We start from the raw sequence: 16629 nt of genomic DNA on the forward strand, positions 1-16629 counted from the left end.
GTGGAGACTGGAATTTGCCTTTGAGATAGACCTTCTGTTTATAATGGAAGGTACCACTTTAGTGAGACCTCCTGATCAACCTTTTGTGCCTTGGAGAAGCATCAGTGCTTCAAAGCGAGATGTTAACATGCTGGGTAATCATGAAAAGTGGAGGTTTTGGTAAAGCTGTGTCCCAGAAGAACAATGGATCATCACTTCTAGGCTTCTAGAATGGGATGGAACTTCCTGTCCCCTAGGATTTTGGTAAAGTACTTGTAAATGTTTAATTTTAGGTCTCAGAGGTGATAGGGGAAGCAGCTTGCATGCCTTCCAGAATCCAGAAAAGAGAGCAGCTATGCCCAGTGAGTTCTGATCTCAAAAGGGTGATCAGTAGAGTTTAACCCCATGATAAAAAGAGCTGCCATGATGCCAGTTGCATCTTTAGGCCTAGCAGTTGTCAGAGAGCACAGATTGACTGCATGTTAGAACCTGGGAGAGTGCAGATCGGATCTGTCATAGAGCACAAGGAGGCGATAACATGTAAGCCTACCAAAGTAGCTTGGGGGCAGGAGGAAGGGAATCTACTGTCTGTGCAATATAACATTGAGCACACAACTAAAGGCAATTTTTTTTGTTGACAGGAGCAGATACATCTATTATAGCAGGTTAACTGAGGAAAGCTTCAACTCTGTATGCAAATGCACAAAAAGGTTCAGTCAACAGAATTCCATATGCACTATTTAGTGGTTCTTGAATTCTAATACTCCATAGAACATCTAGTATTGGAAAGAGAGAAAAGCTATAGAAGCTGTATTTTAATGGCTTATCTCCCTGTGGTCTGACAGCTTCTTTGTACTACAACTGTTCTCTTGAATAAACATTAGCTCATTTCCTCAAACAAAGTCTTTCAATGGTGGAGAATAACTCTTCTCTTTCTTCTCTTTTCCCCTCTCTTCTTCCTGTTCCTCAATACCACTAAAATTCTTCATAGACCCAAAGGCAACAATTAAATTAATAATATTTGGGGAATCCATACATTAGAAAGAGATCAAGTGGTATTTTAGCTCAATACCCAGCACATAGTAACCACTTTATGTGAATTATTATTTTTGTCATTGTGTTTTTGCTCTGATTATGATTGCTAATATTTGTGTCCTTATGATCTGAAGTCTAGATCAGCACCGTCCCCTAGAAATTTCTCTGTTGATGGAAATGTTCCACATCTATGTTGTTTCATATGCAGACACTAGCCATGTGTGGCTATTGAAAACTTAAAATGTGGCTACTTCAACCAAGGAATAAAATATTTCATTTCATTTAAATGAATATACATTAAAACAGTTATAAAGCAGTATAGGCCAAGTTCCATTTTTCCAGGGTGAGAACTGGGGCATCCCTATTGTTTAAATCTGTAGTTATGGAACTTGCAATATGTAACCTGGAACACTTGTTAAAACATTGATTGTTTTTCTCTAATTCTAGAGCTTCAGATGTGGTCCATTTAGCTATGGCCTGAAAATTTGCATTTTAACAACTGATACTGATTTATTGGTCTGGAAACCAGACTTTGAGAGCCACTGCTTCAGAGCTAACCATGGTTCTTGATTCTAAGTTCACATGTGAATTGGACATCACATTGGAACTGATGTCTGAATTTTTTTCTGATAAACCAGAATTTCCAAATTTCCAGGTCATTTACCTGCATGGCATATTATTTTTAAACATCCTTAAATCAGTGAATATGTTGAATTAGGTCAATGCTTCTTAAATTGTAATGTGCTTATGAACTATCTGGAAACATTGAAAAATCATAAGGTAATTTATTTGGCATGCAATGGGATCTAGGAGTCAATGTTTCTAACAACCTCCTAGGTTATGCCGATAATGTTGATCCATGGACCACACTTTGAGAAGCAAGGGATTAGGTGATTTCTGAAGTTTATTTTAATCTTTAGATTCTGCAGTTCTAAAAGAGTGGGGTATCTTCTAAAAATCTGTAATACAAGTATCTAATATAGCTGGAGGTAAAAGAGAGCTCAGTAGACAGAGGAAGACAAGGTTGGCATGTCCTGGGAAACAGAAAAGACCTGAAACCCAACAAGGCAGCTGCTCCCTGGCCTGAAGCTGCAACTGTGAATTTTGCAGGCAAGTTCCTTCCTCAGGACAGGAACGATAAGGTGGAATCAGATTTGTTGCTGTCAATATCCTATAATGCTCCATGTAGACTTCCAAGACTGTAAAACACCTCCTCTGGTTCCTGTCCATGTGAAAAGGAAGCTGGAGGTCAGAGAGCCCTATGGGTAAAGAGGGCAGTTCAGTGTTCAGAACTGTCAAACTATCTAGCATTAAGTTTCTTTAAATTAAGAAAGGAAATCAAGGGCTGGGGCAGTCGCTCAGTGGTAGAGTGCTAGTGGTAGAGGTGATATAACAGAGCATTTCTTCAGACTTTGGATGTTTCTTTAGGGCAAGGGATGCACATAAGAATAATTGGGAATTAAAAATCCTATGAAAGTTGTTTCTTTTTAAGGCTGTATTTTCTTTCCAAATAGCTTATCCTTGATGCCCTAAAATCCTATAGAGAGAAAAATGTTTACTTTCATCCAATTTTAGTCTATTACCATGAACAGAAATATATTTAATAATGATGATTGCCTAGTGATCCATCTAAACTATTTTCTCCTTTTACAGAGGAGAAGTTAAACCCTCCAAAGCAAAACTCCTTTTTTAATTTCAAGGAAACCATCAAAAAAGCCACTTGAAGAACTTTCACAAATGTGTGCTTGACAGTAATGCAGAGAAACAGGATGAATTTCTGTACCTGTATTTGGTTATAAAGCTGTTTAAGCTCCCTCCCCCAACCCTGAAACACACACACACACACACACACACACACACACAATTAAAGAGTTGTTATTCTAACATTCCAGGATGCCAAAAGAGGGGAAAATATGTGGAATGCAAAAAGAAGTGCTTTAAGAATGGACCTCAACTAGAGATCTTTGGCAACCTTGCTTTCCCCTGAATTTGGAATTTCAGATGAGAACATTTTTCTCTTGTCTCTAGTAAAAATGACTCTATTTGTTCTTTTTAAAGGACCCCCAAGGGTCCTGTCCCAAAACAAAATGAATAATGATACTTTATTTTTCATAGTACCTTTTCCCAAGATGTTCAAGATGCGTTAGAAAAGTGATCTCATAAATCTTCAACATACCCTTGAGAGGTAGAAAGCCACCCCCACTATACAGGCAGAGAAACTGAGGTGTACCAGGGGAGGGAGAATGCTAGGCCAGGACCTTGAATTAAAAAACCTGAAAAAAGCATGTCTATCATTCCCAAGTCTATCCTTCTTGCATGTCTGCCTTCTTATGTCACATGTGCCAACATCCACAGGCATAAAATACTAAATTCAAGAATTCCAGGAAACATTTCCATTCTAAAATTACATTATACTAACTATAGCAAAATTGTCTAAATAGTTGGCCAGTTATACAAATGGCATTATATAAATGCAAATGAACTACATACATGCATGCCAGCTGCATATGTGTAATGAGCATGATTTTATATTTTGGAAATGATTTGAACATATTTTTTATATATGCTTTGAAAAGACAAGAACCTACTCAAATCTGTGGGAGTCTGGGCTAAGCCAACTACCTTCGTTATTCAGGTGCCTCTTGAAACCCTGAGACAACAAGCTGCAGATGTTAGCACTTGAAAAGTCAGACAGTGATGGAATTGAGATTTCTGTGACTCTTCAGTGGCTCTCTGTCCTTGCATTTGTCTCCTTCCTTCAACTGCACCTCCCACAACATTCAGCATGCAAAGGGGCAAGACTCACAGAGAAACAGGAATTCTGAGCAGCAGTATTGTGGGCATGTTCCCTGACATCCTTTGGTGCTTGTTCTCTAAATAGAGAATTTGATACTTGAACTGAGATTTCTCATGACTAGTCTCAAAACCTGAGGATTGTCTTGAACATTATCATAAATGATAAACATATGACACTCCATAAGTCAATTTGCTCAAGTCCTTAAAGCAATGTCATGAATGACACTCCTTTTTCTATTGGGGGCTGCAGATTTGTCAAGAGGCAGGTAACTTAGAAAGCCTTGGCCTAGTGACACCAGGAATCATTAGAAGAACAACAGATAAACAGAGGTGAATTCAATGGGCATGGATTTCTCAGATGACTGAGCACTTAAAGATTCATCTTTTCTTCTGTGTCCCATGCTAAAGCCGTCAGAAGATACGCACTCAGCCAGTAAAATAGTATTTATTTCTTCATGCGTCTGCTGTCCTCTTTTGGCCATATTTGATGCTGTGTGATCAATATCAACCTTACTTTGACACAGCTTCTTAGAGATAAATCTCAGTTCACACAAAGGAGCTTGCCGGTCTGGTCCCTCTTGCCTCTCAGTTTGGGTGTCCCTAACTTTGCAGTTAACACTTCCTGTGCTGAACTCTGTAGGCAAAACCACTCCAGCTGCAGCTCTTTTGCTTTTGTTTTTGTTTTTGTTTTTGTTCTTTTTTTCTTGTCCGAACCTGTCCTCCTTTGCTGACAAATCCACTCATTTTGTTCCAGTTTAGTTCACTGGTGGTATACCTTATATAAATCTCTTCTGACTTTTAGGTATTTAAAAGCAGCAATAAACTCCCTTCTCCCCACATCTCTTTTCAAAATGTTTCAACTGTTATCCTTTTACTACTTTTTCTTAAGTCAATTCTATGGTATGTTAAGCATTAATATAGGGAAAATAAAGGGCAGCCCTTTTTAATTAAATGTAGAGTTAACTCCCCAACTTAGACTCACACACTCTTGCTCGGGAAGATCAGAGAGGAAAAGCCGGCTATTGGAAAAGGACATCTAAGCTCTTTATGGCTAAGAAAGATGAAAGGAAATTTTTCAGCAAGGTGGGAGCTGGAGATGGCTCAGTCTTAAAAGGACATGGGTAACTGAGACTGAATTTAAACAAAACTGGAGAATAAAACAACTGGGGGAAAAAAAAGATAATTATGTCTTACAACGATTACCCTGGCTATGAAGCAAAATTAGCATAGTCCTTTCTAATTTAAATGTGCTGAAAGTGGCTGAGCATGACAGTAGAAAATTACAATCTTTACAACACAAGCTTTGGTTAAAGTGATGGCAATCGGATTAACATAGCATTTTTTCTGCTGATAGCAATGATTATAAAGTTACCTATAAATATTAACTGTTCCATGTCAGGTAAAATTTTACTTTACTGGCAAGGATAGAGTCATTTCACACTTGAAGTGGGTTTGTGTATTTTGTTATCAGTGTAATTTGACTTTTTATAGAAAAGAAAAACTCATTTGTTCTCCCTCCTTTCTTACTTTCTTTTCCCTTCCTTCTCTCTCTCTCTCTCCTCTTCTCTTTTGTTTCTCTTTTTTTCCTTCCTCCATTCCATCTTTCTTCATTTCCATCTTTCTGTCTTTGGATCCAGAAGAGCAACAAGGAAACATCAAAGATGATGTTTCTTAAGGGATCTGTTTCAACTTCATCCTGTATCTTATGTTGGAGTTCTTATTCCAATGTCTCCAATTCCAGTTCAGCCATGGCTTTATTTCTAGTAAAACGTTCCTTGGTCTGCATGACCCTCTGTAGTTCATTGCACAGTATGGTTTCCTAACTATTGTTTCTGTACCATGGGCCTGTTTTCATGATTTGTCACTTTTTTGTGTTTCTTCATATCACTGTTTTATGTAGGAGAATTCATGAGGTGGAAACTTTCTGTACTGCAACCCACTTCCCCACCACCAATCTATCACACAAAGTAAAACATACCTTTATTTAGTAAATATTATTTTATAGTTTGAAGAAAAATGACCATTTGCTGTGTAGGCAAAGTCAACTGGTAAGCTCACATAAAAACAAACAACATCCATCTAGAGTTGATGGTCAAGGCCAGTACCATGGCACAAGCCTGTAATCCCAAGGCTGGGGTAGGAGGATCACAAGTTCAAGGATAGACTCAGCAACTTAGCGAGACTCTGTCTTGGAATAAAAATTAAATAAAAAGGGCTGGAGATGTACCTCAACAGTAGAGCAACCCAAGTTAAATTCCCAGTACCCCTATCACCCCCCAAAAATGTGTTAATGGTCATCTGGCTGTGTTGTCAATTTAATTAATAAAAATTATCTAGGTTTTGTAAATCCTGGCTATATTAGCATTCTGGTTCTGATTTTGTTTTTCTTTTCTTTCTACACTTCTTATTTATTTATTTTATTTATTTATTTAGTTTTTTTTGGTAGGGGTCTCTCCTATGCACCACAGCAACATCCATCCCTCCATGCCACTAGAAAAACCCCTGCTCCTGAACTGCAATTACACAAATGTATCCAGACATTGCCAGATGTTGTGAGGGATCACCCCCAACTAAGCACCACTGATTTAAATTAGTGACAAAGGATCTTCAGTATCGGGACAATAACACACGCATGTTAGTGGGATTAGCTTGTCTGCTATGCATGTCTAATTATTGGCAATAGGAACCTATAATAATCTGAATCAATTATAAAAATTGTATTGAGCTACTAGCAACAGAGACAGGGAAAGAATGTGGTTTAAATAAGATAGAGGCTTATATTTCTATTATTCTAAATAAGTTTGAAAGTAGGTACATCCCTGCTGGTTGGGGCACCATGGTCCTGTCAGGGACTTGGGCACCATCTCTCTCATTTTATCTTGCCTAGAGCTGGTTTTCATGACCAGTATCACTGAAGAGTCTGCAGAGTTGTTCAAGTTCTCAATTGGAAGCAAGAGCAAGTACTGGTGGGCAAAGTGGAGCACGGGGAACATTACAAAAAGCCCCACAACTATCTGGAAGCAGGAAGACGGAATAGGAAACGCATTTTTGAGATGAAATATTATTCAGTTTTTTGGATATGGAAAAAAATGTTAAAGAAGGATGTATATTGTGTTCACAACTCACAGGCTCTCATTTAGTTCTTAAATATTTGCTGTATGCTAGACTCTGTGTTAGGCACTGTAGATAAAATGCAGAATGGACTTTGCCATCTGGAGGCATAAAGCCTACAGGAAAGAAAAGTGTGACAAGAATAATTAAGGAATTAGCCCAGCATGGTGCTGCATGGCTATAATCGCAGCAGCTCAAAAGGCTGAGGCAAGTGAATCACAAGTTCAAAGCCAGCCTCAGAAACTTAGTGAGGCCCTAAACAACTTAGCAAGACTGTTCAACCAAATAAAAAATAAAGTGAACTGGGGATGTGGCTCAATGGTGAAGTGTCCCTGGTTCAATCTCTGGTACCAAAAATAGAAAGAAAGAAAAAAAGAAAGAAATGAATAAATTATTATGGTTATAAATGATACAAAACAAAACAAAACAAAACAAAAAATGTTTCTTGGAAGCAGAATGGAATTTTCCTTTCAATACCTATATCGATTTGTTACGTATAGCATGTTCAGTTAACCTGTGGGGACAGATGTAGTTTCTGATTGGAACCCAACTTATCAGATACTTAAGGGAATTAGTTTTCATATGAATTTCTGAAATCAAAACCATAGTGTAACTATACCAGTCAAAGCCTGATCAAATGCAGTCAAATGCAGTTTCCCTTGCATTTTAGTCTCACAGAATATTATTTTAAACATAGGTTACAAATTTATTATCTTAAGTAAAGTCCTGCAAATATTCTAATCTCATTTTAAGTGAATTTCAACTCCACTAATAAATATTTGCACCAGAAAGGCCAAACACTCAAATACCTTTATTTATTAAGTTATTTCTACAACAAATTAGTATGAATTCAGTTCAACAACTTTTCAAGCTGGGAGGTCCAAAAAACAAAGCTGAGTTAAACTATTCCTCCAGAATCTTGTTTTTGCAATCATTTGTTGCATTTTTATTTAGCTTCTTATGTAAATAAGCTCTCTGGGCTGGATGAATAACTTGAAGTTATTTTAAAGGAATCTAGAAATCAATGCAATTAGGGAGTAAACAAACTCATTGCAATGTATTAACCTCAGCAGTTACTCTTTTGAGCGGTACCTGTGCTCACCACACTCATACACAAGCTCACCCAGAGACACATAAATAAGAGACTGTCAGAAATACCTCCATTATGATCCAGCATCATCCAGTCGGTTCAGAAAACAATAACAATTGAAATATGTCTGTACTAGAAGACACCTTCCTTTTATTGCCTTAAAAGATATTTCTCTGTGGTTTTCTTTTGCTACAAGAGAGCACTGGGCAAACTCGGGAATTTTCTATTTCTTTTGTGAACCTAAACACCCAGCTCTCTTTTAGTCATTGTATAGGTAAACCCCTTCTCTGAGATTTTGATTTTTTACTGGTGCTCAAGCATCATTTAAAGCCCTAAAACTTTTAGTATTTCCTAACACCATAGACATTGTGCAGCTTAATCTTAAGATGTTAAATTGGCAATAGAGCTTATCCAGGCTTCCCCTTCAAAAAAACCCCAGAAGTAGCCTAATGCATTTTTAGCTCCAAAACACAATGGAAGTTTAACAACCATACTATCTACTACTATTTAGAAGTCAATTGTCTCTTGGACATTAAAGTTACCATTTGACCATTCCTGAGAACCAAAAATCTGATGACATTTGTGAAATTATTTGGGTAGTTCATCTTTGAACAAGTATAAGGATTGGAAAAATGGTTATTATTAATGAAATGAGAAACAATTGGTTGAAATTTGGCATGAAAGTTATATGTTCCCATGAATGGAGTAAGCATTGCAATAAGTATTTGTATCTATTACCTAAAATGCTTCTCCCTGAACTATTGGTCCAGTCAAATATTTTAGTGATATGTTATTTGTATTTTGAATGATCTCTGGGCATTATGAATTCTGAACTACTAATGTCAACATATAAGGCTGTCAGCATTTAAGAGGTAATGTTTGTGTTACATCAACTTTCTGCATTTCCTAGGACCTGTCTTTCAGACTGAAGCCCACAATCATCAGACTTTGGGTTCAATCAAATCCATAGTGGAGATGAGACAAGGCAGCCAATTCACAAAGCAGGGTATGAATGGACTGCCATGGTTGCAATGATCATTTCCAGAGAAACAGATCCTCTGGACTCTGACTTCACCTGAGAAGAGACATTAAAATTACGGGTTGATTTTTAAAAACTTTTTTTATCATATTTCCTTCTTTTATTTCTCAGGATAGCTCTTTAACCCTCCATTTTCCTTTCAAACACTTATAAGTTGTTTCTTCTCAATGCAATTGATGTGTTTTGAAATTCCTAGGAAGTTAAGATATTTGATATGATTTGATTTTAATTTTCAAAATAATAACTTAAATTTTATTTAACAAGCATTTTAGATAACAGTTTTAAGTTTACAGAATTATTATGATGTAGTATAGTGAGTTCTCGCATACACCACACCTAGAGGTTCCTCTGTTATTATCTTCTTATCTTGGTACTGTATGCTACATTTGTCACAATTAATTATTTAATATAATACATAATTATATTATATTAAATAAATAAAGCATATTATAATAAATACAGTCTATACTTTTTGAGATTTCTCCAGGTTTTTCCTAGTGTCCTTGTTCTGTTCTAGGATCCCATCCAGGACACCATTCACAGTTAGCTAGGTCTTCTTAGGGTCCTTTGAATTGTGGTAGCATCCAGGTTTCCCTCTCTTCTCATGACCTTGGATGTTTTGAGGAATATTGATTTTGTCGAATCTTCTTTTCATTTGGGATTTGACTCAATGAACTGGGGTTGTGTTTGGAAGGAAGAACACAGAGGTAAAGAGCTACCCTCTTTATACTATATCAAGGGGACATTAGTCAATATGACTTATCTCTGCTAACAAGATCCTTGTTCCTCAGGCTTATCTGCCAAAGTTGCTCATTCTCTACCCTTACGAGCTGTGTTTGAAGAAGGAAATCTCCATGCACAGCCTACACTTAGGGAAGGGTAGTTATGCTCCTTCCTGAGGGTTAAGTACCTACATAAATAATTTGCAATTCTCCTTTGTGAGGAATTTGTTCATTCTCCCCATTCATTTATTTATATCACTATGGGTCATGGATATGAATTTCATCCTTTGAGTTAAAATCCAATATTATGTATTTTATTGCATAAATTTCTCCAGCTTTGACCACTGGGATCTTTTTTATTTGGCTCCTGTATCCTTTTTCCATAGCCCCACAGGGAGTTCTGTTCTGTGGAATTCCTTACCTTGAAGCACTAGAGGTTCACTCTTTACCCAAATAACTACATCAATCATTTATTTATTTATTTTTATTTTTCTAACTTTTCTTTCTTTCTTTTTTTTGTTTTTCCTTTTCTCTTTTCTTTGTCTTTTTTTAATACGGGGATCTCTCAGGCTGGCCTTGAAATATGAGCTCAACTAATCCTCCTGCCTCACCCTTCGTAGCAGCTAGGACTATAGGCACATGCCACCACACATGGGTTTTTAAATTTTTTTTTATTAAGAATTTTATTAAAAACCAAGATCTGGGTACTAGATCTCAGAGTTAATGCAGCTTAACCACAGTAGACATTCTTTAAAGGAATTAATCATTTTAATGACTGCCTTCTGCATCTTATCCTAATATTTGTTTAAAGCAACTATATTATGTAAAAGTAATAATTTGTCTGGATAAGAGACTTTGTCTCATTTTCGTAGTATGGTTAGAAATATCTTCATTTCATAAAAACAATGGGAGGAATTTGGACAAGGGTGGATTGAAACACTGCAGGGTGGAAGTGGAACAGTGAACAGAGGTTCACATTAGCAGCAACAACAGTTTCCTCAGAGTCCTCCATCAGCTTTTATGACAAATTCTTCAGAAGACAAATGTTCTAGTGTCCCACACTGATTGCATTCTAAAATGGGAAAACGACTACATTTTAAGAGGAACGTGGAGGATGTACCATGTATTTTTCCTAAATGCACACATATTCATAGAGAATATATGAAGTAATATATTCAGCAAATATCAGTGTGGATAATTTACAGCATGTTTGGGTGTGCGTGTGCATACACACACACAGGCACACATACATGCAGTTTTGAAGAATCACAAGTTCACGATATTTGTCGCTTTTACTGTTCATTTCACTGCTGATTTTTATGCATGTGCTCATTTATGTTGCTAAGGGAAAGAAAAAGCTGTACATAAAAACAGATTATCTTTTAGAGCACTCCAGGGTTAGTTTCGTTCTCTCCTCTTCTTTTTATGAAGAAAATGATAGGAAACATAAACCGGTACCTTTAAAGAAGAAAATGCATGAAATGGAACAAGCAAGCTTTCAGAAATACGCAAAACAGGACAGGCAGACCTCCAGCCTAGCAGGAGGGCGGGGGTAAAATATGCACTGAGGACATGCGCCGGTGTATCTTCAGCACTTAAAACAAGATAAAAGTGGTCTTGAAAGTGAATGAAGTTGACTCTCAAAAAGTGGGTTTTAGATGTTGAATATTTAATTCGCTGATAAAAGGGACCTGATTTCCAGCACACGGCTGCCATAAATAAAAAAGAAAAAAAAAAAAAAAAAAAGAAAGAAAAAGAAAAAAAAATGAAAAAAAAAAAAAAAAAAAAAGCCCATCTTAAAAGAGAAGCAATGAGCAGAAACTGACCTTTCTGTGAGCAAGCAGATGAGAGAAGGTATTTGGCTAATCCCAGCTGTCTCTGATTGGCCAGACAGCACCGTGTTGAAAATGTCTCCATCTGGGCTAATCTGCTCTCAGTTGGATGAGCTGAGGCCTTCAGAGTTAACCTGACATTTAACAATAATTACCCTTTCGAATGACCCCGGCCCAATCGCCTGCTCTCTTAGAAATCTCTTTTTTTGTGCGTGCTCTCAAACCCCTTGACTTTTGTGTTAGAGATAGGGGAAAAAAAAAAAAAAAAAACAGATGGGACGATATTGCTTGCGTGTGTAAACACACACAAGTGTGTGGTTGTGTGGGTATTTAAATACTTATATACCATAGGTGGTGACTTGGAGATCTCCAACGGGTAATGGGGCCTGATTTAATGACTCCATTCAACTATCCTAAATTCTGCAATTTATTAACAGCCTGTGTTAGGAAGAAGGAAAAATTACAGAGGAATAATATCACCAATTAAATTGGAATAGAATTTGTTTGCTGGCTATTTTATGGAAGTCAAAGTTCCAGTCTAGCCTTGCTTAAGCACTTGGGTGTCCCTTATCAGACACCAGAAGAAATGGTGCATGAAAAGAGGTTCAGATAGAAAAACGAAGTTCAGGGGTCATGGAGGCTAACTGTAGATGAAATGTGGCCATTTCTTTTTACCTGAGGCTGGCTTCATCTTTTCTTAGAAAGGTCATTGTGATAAAACAAAACCACATCTTAGAAAGAAAATCCATTCTGGGGTTTTATTTACTTAAAAAATAATAAGAAGCCTTTCCCAGTTTAGACTGGCATTTTTCTAGGGCTTCCCCATCAGGTGCTGTTGAAAGACAGTACAGTTTCTAACACTAATATTTAGTAAGGCACTTCCATAAGCCTAGAGTTTTGAAGTGGATAACCACTTCTGGGTGGTTATCCACTTTTACTTTATCCTACATATCAGGCTTAATTAACTTCACAAAGGCGTCTGAAATTCCCACAAACTCAGTTTCTTCAATTTGTTTTGAACTTTGTGATATGTACTATTTTTTGTGCACTTTACAAGAAAATAATACTTTGGAATATTTCTTACCACCTCCTTTAACTAAAGCAGAAAAAGCTAATATGGAAATACAAGAAGGCATAGATCACCTAGTAAAGGAAAGTGATGATTTTGAATGTAAATGTAGAAATATTTTATATTTTTCTACTGTCCTGTATTCCTATTTTTTATTTTTAGAAAAACAAAAACAATTGTTCTGGTAAAGTTTTAATATTTTATTAGTTCTCACCATCTTTTCATGGTAACCAATATAGACCACGAATCCAAAGGAATGTGTATGTGTATTTTGTCTATCTGTTCATCTGTCTTTCTTTCTATGTATATTTCCTTGAAATTAATGCCAGATTTTAAATCAAGTCTTCCCTTCCTTTATGCCCTATACAAATGTGGTATTTCCTCATAATGCCTATGCTTTATTAGTTACTGAAAAGGGTTATAAAAGTTATAAAATATTAAAATAAAATAAATTTCTTTTTGTTTTCTCAAAACTAGAAAATAGGCAGAATAACATCATCTTCCTAAATAGTTTTTGCCTAAGCCCATTTGTTGTAGGGGTATGAGTATATGTAGATTTTTTTTTTGTCCATGAAGACCTTCAATATTTTGAGTGCAAAAAATTAATATTTAATATTATGCTGTACTGGCTTATTCTTCAATGTCCTTAACTGATTTATTTAATAAGAACATACTATATGTTGGCACTATAGTATTTGCCACAGATAAAGAAATAAGCAAGACATATTTAATGAAACCAACATTTTACTGGGAATGAGAGTGAAGATGCCTAGTGTTTTTATTACAAATAAGAGTATAATTGTCATGTGTCAAATGTAAATTAGAGATATTCAAGATAACTTCACAGATTCACTTAAATTGTTGGCTTGAATTTTTCTGTAAAAAATTTTGCATTATTTCTTATACTGTAACACTCACCTTCATGTTCTTTTTTAAATTATATTTTAAAAATTTGATCAACAGATAATACCTGTACACATGTATGAAGCACAATGTGATGTTTTGATTCATATATAAACTGGGCACTGATCAACTCAGGCTAATTAGCATATCCATCATCTTAAATGTTTACAATTTATTTAGGGTGAGTGCATGCAAATTCCTATCTTGTAATTATTTTGAGATGATATAATACAACATTGCTAATTAAATTCATCCTGCGATAGAACAGGAGAGTTTATTCCTTCTATCAAATAATAGCATTTTCCCTATTGCCCTACCTCACCCCTCCCTGTTCCCCTTCCAGTCTCTGATAACCAAGATGGTGGCTGCTCCATCTGGCTCCATCTGTGGTGGTCCCTATGATAAGCAGAGACTCCTGTAGACCAAGGACATGTTGCTTGTGTAAGAAATATGTCTTTGTTATTTGAGATTCTGGAGTTGTCTACAATGCATAATAATCTGTGATGAAGTCTCCCCTTCTGCATACAACAGTTCATAGATTTGCTTGAGGAAATGACATGGGAGGCAGCAGACTAGTTAGGAGATGATTGTGATTGTGCAAGAGAAAAGCAAAGAAGATAAAATAACAGGATTAAAGAGAGGAAGACCAACTTAAGAACTCATTAAGAGAAGAATAAAAAGTGCTCTGTAACTGTTTCTATGTGGAGACTAAAGCAAAGAGAAGACCTAAAGATGTCTAAGAAAACTCACAACAGGGGGAGTTGAAGAATGTTGGCATCCCTAGCAGGTACTGGTAAGGAAAGGAAAGTGTGTATTGAAGAGCAGAATACCTCAGTATAAATTAGACATGTGCAACACTCCTGGGTAGACACAGTTTGAGCATTTGAGCGCATAAAGCCAACTCTGAATAGAAATCATCAAGATATGGTGACAAAAATCACAGAAAACCACAGTGACACACTTGGCAAGTTCCTCACCAAACAGCAGAGAGAGAATGCACCCCCCATGGTAGCCAAGTAACAAGATATTGATCCACTGTGATGGCGATCTTCCTTTTGACTTTCGTCTTGTGTTTAAATGTAGATAGATCCTTTTGATACACATTGATAATGTGAGGAGAAGACGGAGATGAGCATATTGAGTGAAGGACTTGGAAGCTTAAATTGTTTTTCTCAATAGAGTTGTCACTTGAGTGACCTTTCCAAAGATAGGACAAAATGAACAAAGGTGCAAGGAAGGTATGTATGTTGCTGTGGGGTTTGAGAAGCAAGGAAGGAAGGAAAAGGGGAAGGAAGGAGGAAGGAACTTTAATTACTATGGAATAGAGAGAGGGAAAGGGAGGGAGTTCTAGTGCACTATTGCCAGTTGCATGTGCCCTCCCAACAAGACCACAAGTTTGTATCTGAGTTTGTGGAAACTTAATTATCAATGTGATAGTATGAAGAGGTGGGGTCTTTAAAAGTGATGCTACTTGAGATCCCAGATTAGAGACCTTATAAAAGAAGTTTAAGGGTACACCCTAGACCCTTTTGCACTTCTACCATGTCAGCAATCAAAGGAACCATCTTGGAGGGAGAGAGTGAACCCTCAGCAGACATTGAACCAGCTGGTACCTTGATCTTGGATGTCCCTGTTCTGGACCTATGAGAATTAAATTTCTGTTATGTATAAATTGGCCAGTTTGTGGTATTGTGTTATAGTAGCAGGAATGAACAGAGGATTATGACAGAGGATTATGTTAATTTTTCATTCTTATTAATAGACTCTGACATGAAAGTTATTGAAAGAATTTCCCTCTCTTCTCAATATTGATGAGGAGGAGGAAGAGGAGAGAAAAAGGAGAAAGGGGAGAAAGAACTGTGAGCACTACTTCTCTCTCCTTTTCTTTTTCCAGGATAATCTCTCAAGAACATTTTAAGATCACAATAAAATGGTTGTAACTTTTTGAAGCAATTAACCAATTGCTGTCTTCTTTTATTATTCTTTTTTAAAATTTATTCTTTTTAGATTTACATGATAGTAGAGTACATTTTGATATAGCATACATACATAACATCCTAATTAGGATCTCATTCTTGTGGTTGTACATGATGTGGAGTTTCACTGGTGGTGTATTCATATATGAACATAGAAAAGTTATGTCTGATTCATTTCACTGTTTCACTTACCTATTCTCATCCCCACTCCCTTCTCTTCATTCACCTTTGTTTACTCCACTGAACTTCTATTCTTCCCGCTCCCCTTTATTGTATGCTAGCATCTGAATATCAGACACAACATCTGGCCTTTGATTTTTTGGGGATTGGCTTATTTCACTTAGTATGCTAGTCTCCAGATTGATCCATTTACATACAAAAATCCTAGTCATTCTTTTTAATGGTTGAACAATATTCTACTGTACTAATATATATATATATATTATAATTATATATATCTATAATTTTTTCTTTATCCCTTCATCTGTTGAAGGGCATCTAGGTTGGTTCCATAGCTTAGCTATTGTGAATTAAGCTGCTGTAAACCCTGATATGACTGCATCACTACAGTATGCTGATTTTAAGTCCTTTGGTAATAGACTGAGGAGGGGGAATAACTGGGTCAAATGCAGTCCCATTGCAAGTTTTCTGAGGAATCTCCATTGCACCAATGTGCAGTTCCACCAGCAATGTAAGAGTGTACCATTTCCCCCACATCCTTGTCAACATCTATCATTATTTATAATCTTGATAATTGCCATTCTGACTAGAGTGAGATGGAATATCATTGTAGTTTTAATTTGCATTTCTTTACCAATTCCAATTGCTATTTTCAAAGCAAGGATATTTTTGCATACAATGGTATTTCAAGGTGACGCTGAGAAACATTATTATCTCTTAATTTGAAAATAAATAATTAACTGGGCATGGTAGCATACACTTGGAATCCCAGCAACTCAGGAAACTCAGACAGGAGGATTACAAGTTCAAAGTCAGCCTCACCAAAAAACAGGGGCTAATCAACTCAGAGAGACCCTGTCTCTAAATAAAATGCAAAATTGGGCTGGGGAGGTGGCT

The 16629-nt window shown here is 36.5% G+C and overlaps 1 long non-coding RNA gene across 4 annotated transcripts in view; it reads left to right on the top strand.

The window, feature by feature from the left end:
• Positions 1 to 16629, top strand: part of LOC306655217 — a 53527-nt gene that overhangs the window by 10587 nt on the left and 26311 nt on the right. For 3 of the 4 annotated variants that reach the window (XR_013762236.1, XR_013762237.1, XR_013762238.1), the window contains one exon: positions 621 to 1283. The exons of the other annotated variant lie outside the window; for it this stretch is intronic. This is a non-coding gene — a long non-coding RNA (uncharacterized lncRNA). Of the gene's footprint in view, positions 1 to 620; positions 1284 to 16629 lie in introns of those variants that run through there. 4 annotated transcript variants of the gene reach the window in all.

This window comes from Sciurus vulgaris (genome assembly GCF_902686455.1).
Source record: "Sciurus vulgaris genome assembly, chromosome: 2".
NCBI classification, from domain to species: domain Eukaryota; kingdom Metazoa; phylum Chordata; class Mammalia; order Rodentia; family Sciuridae; genus Sciurus; species Sciurus vulgaris.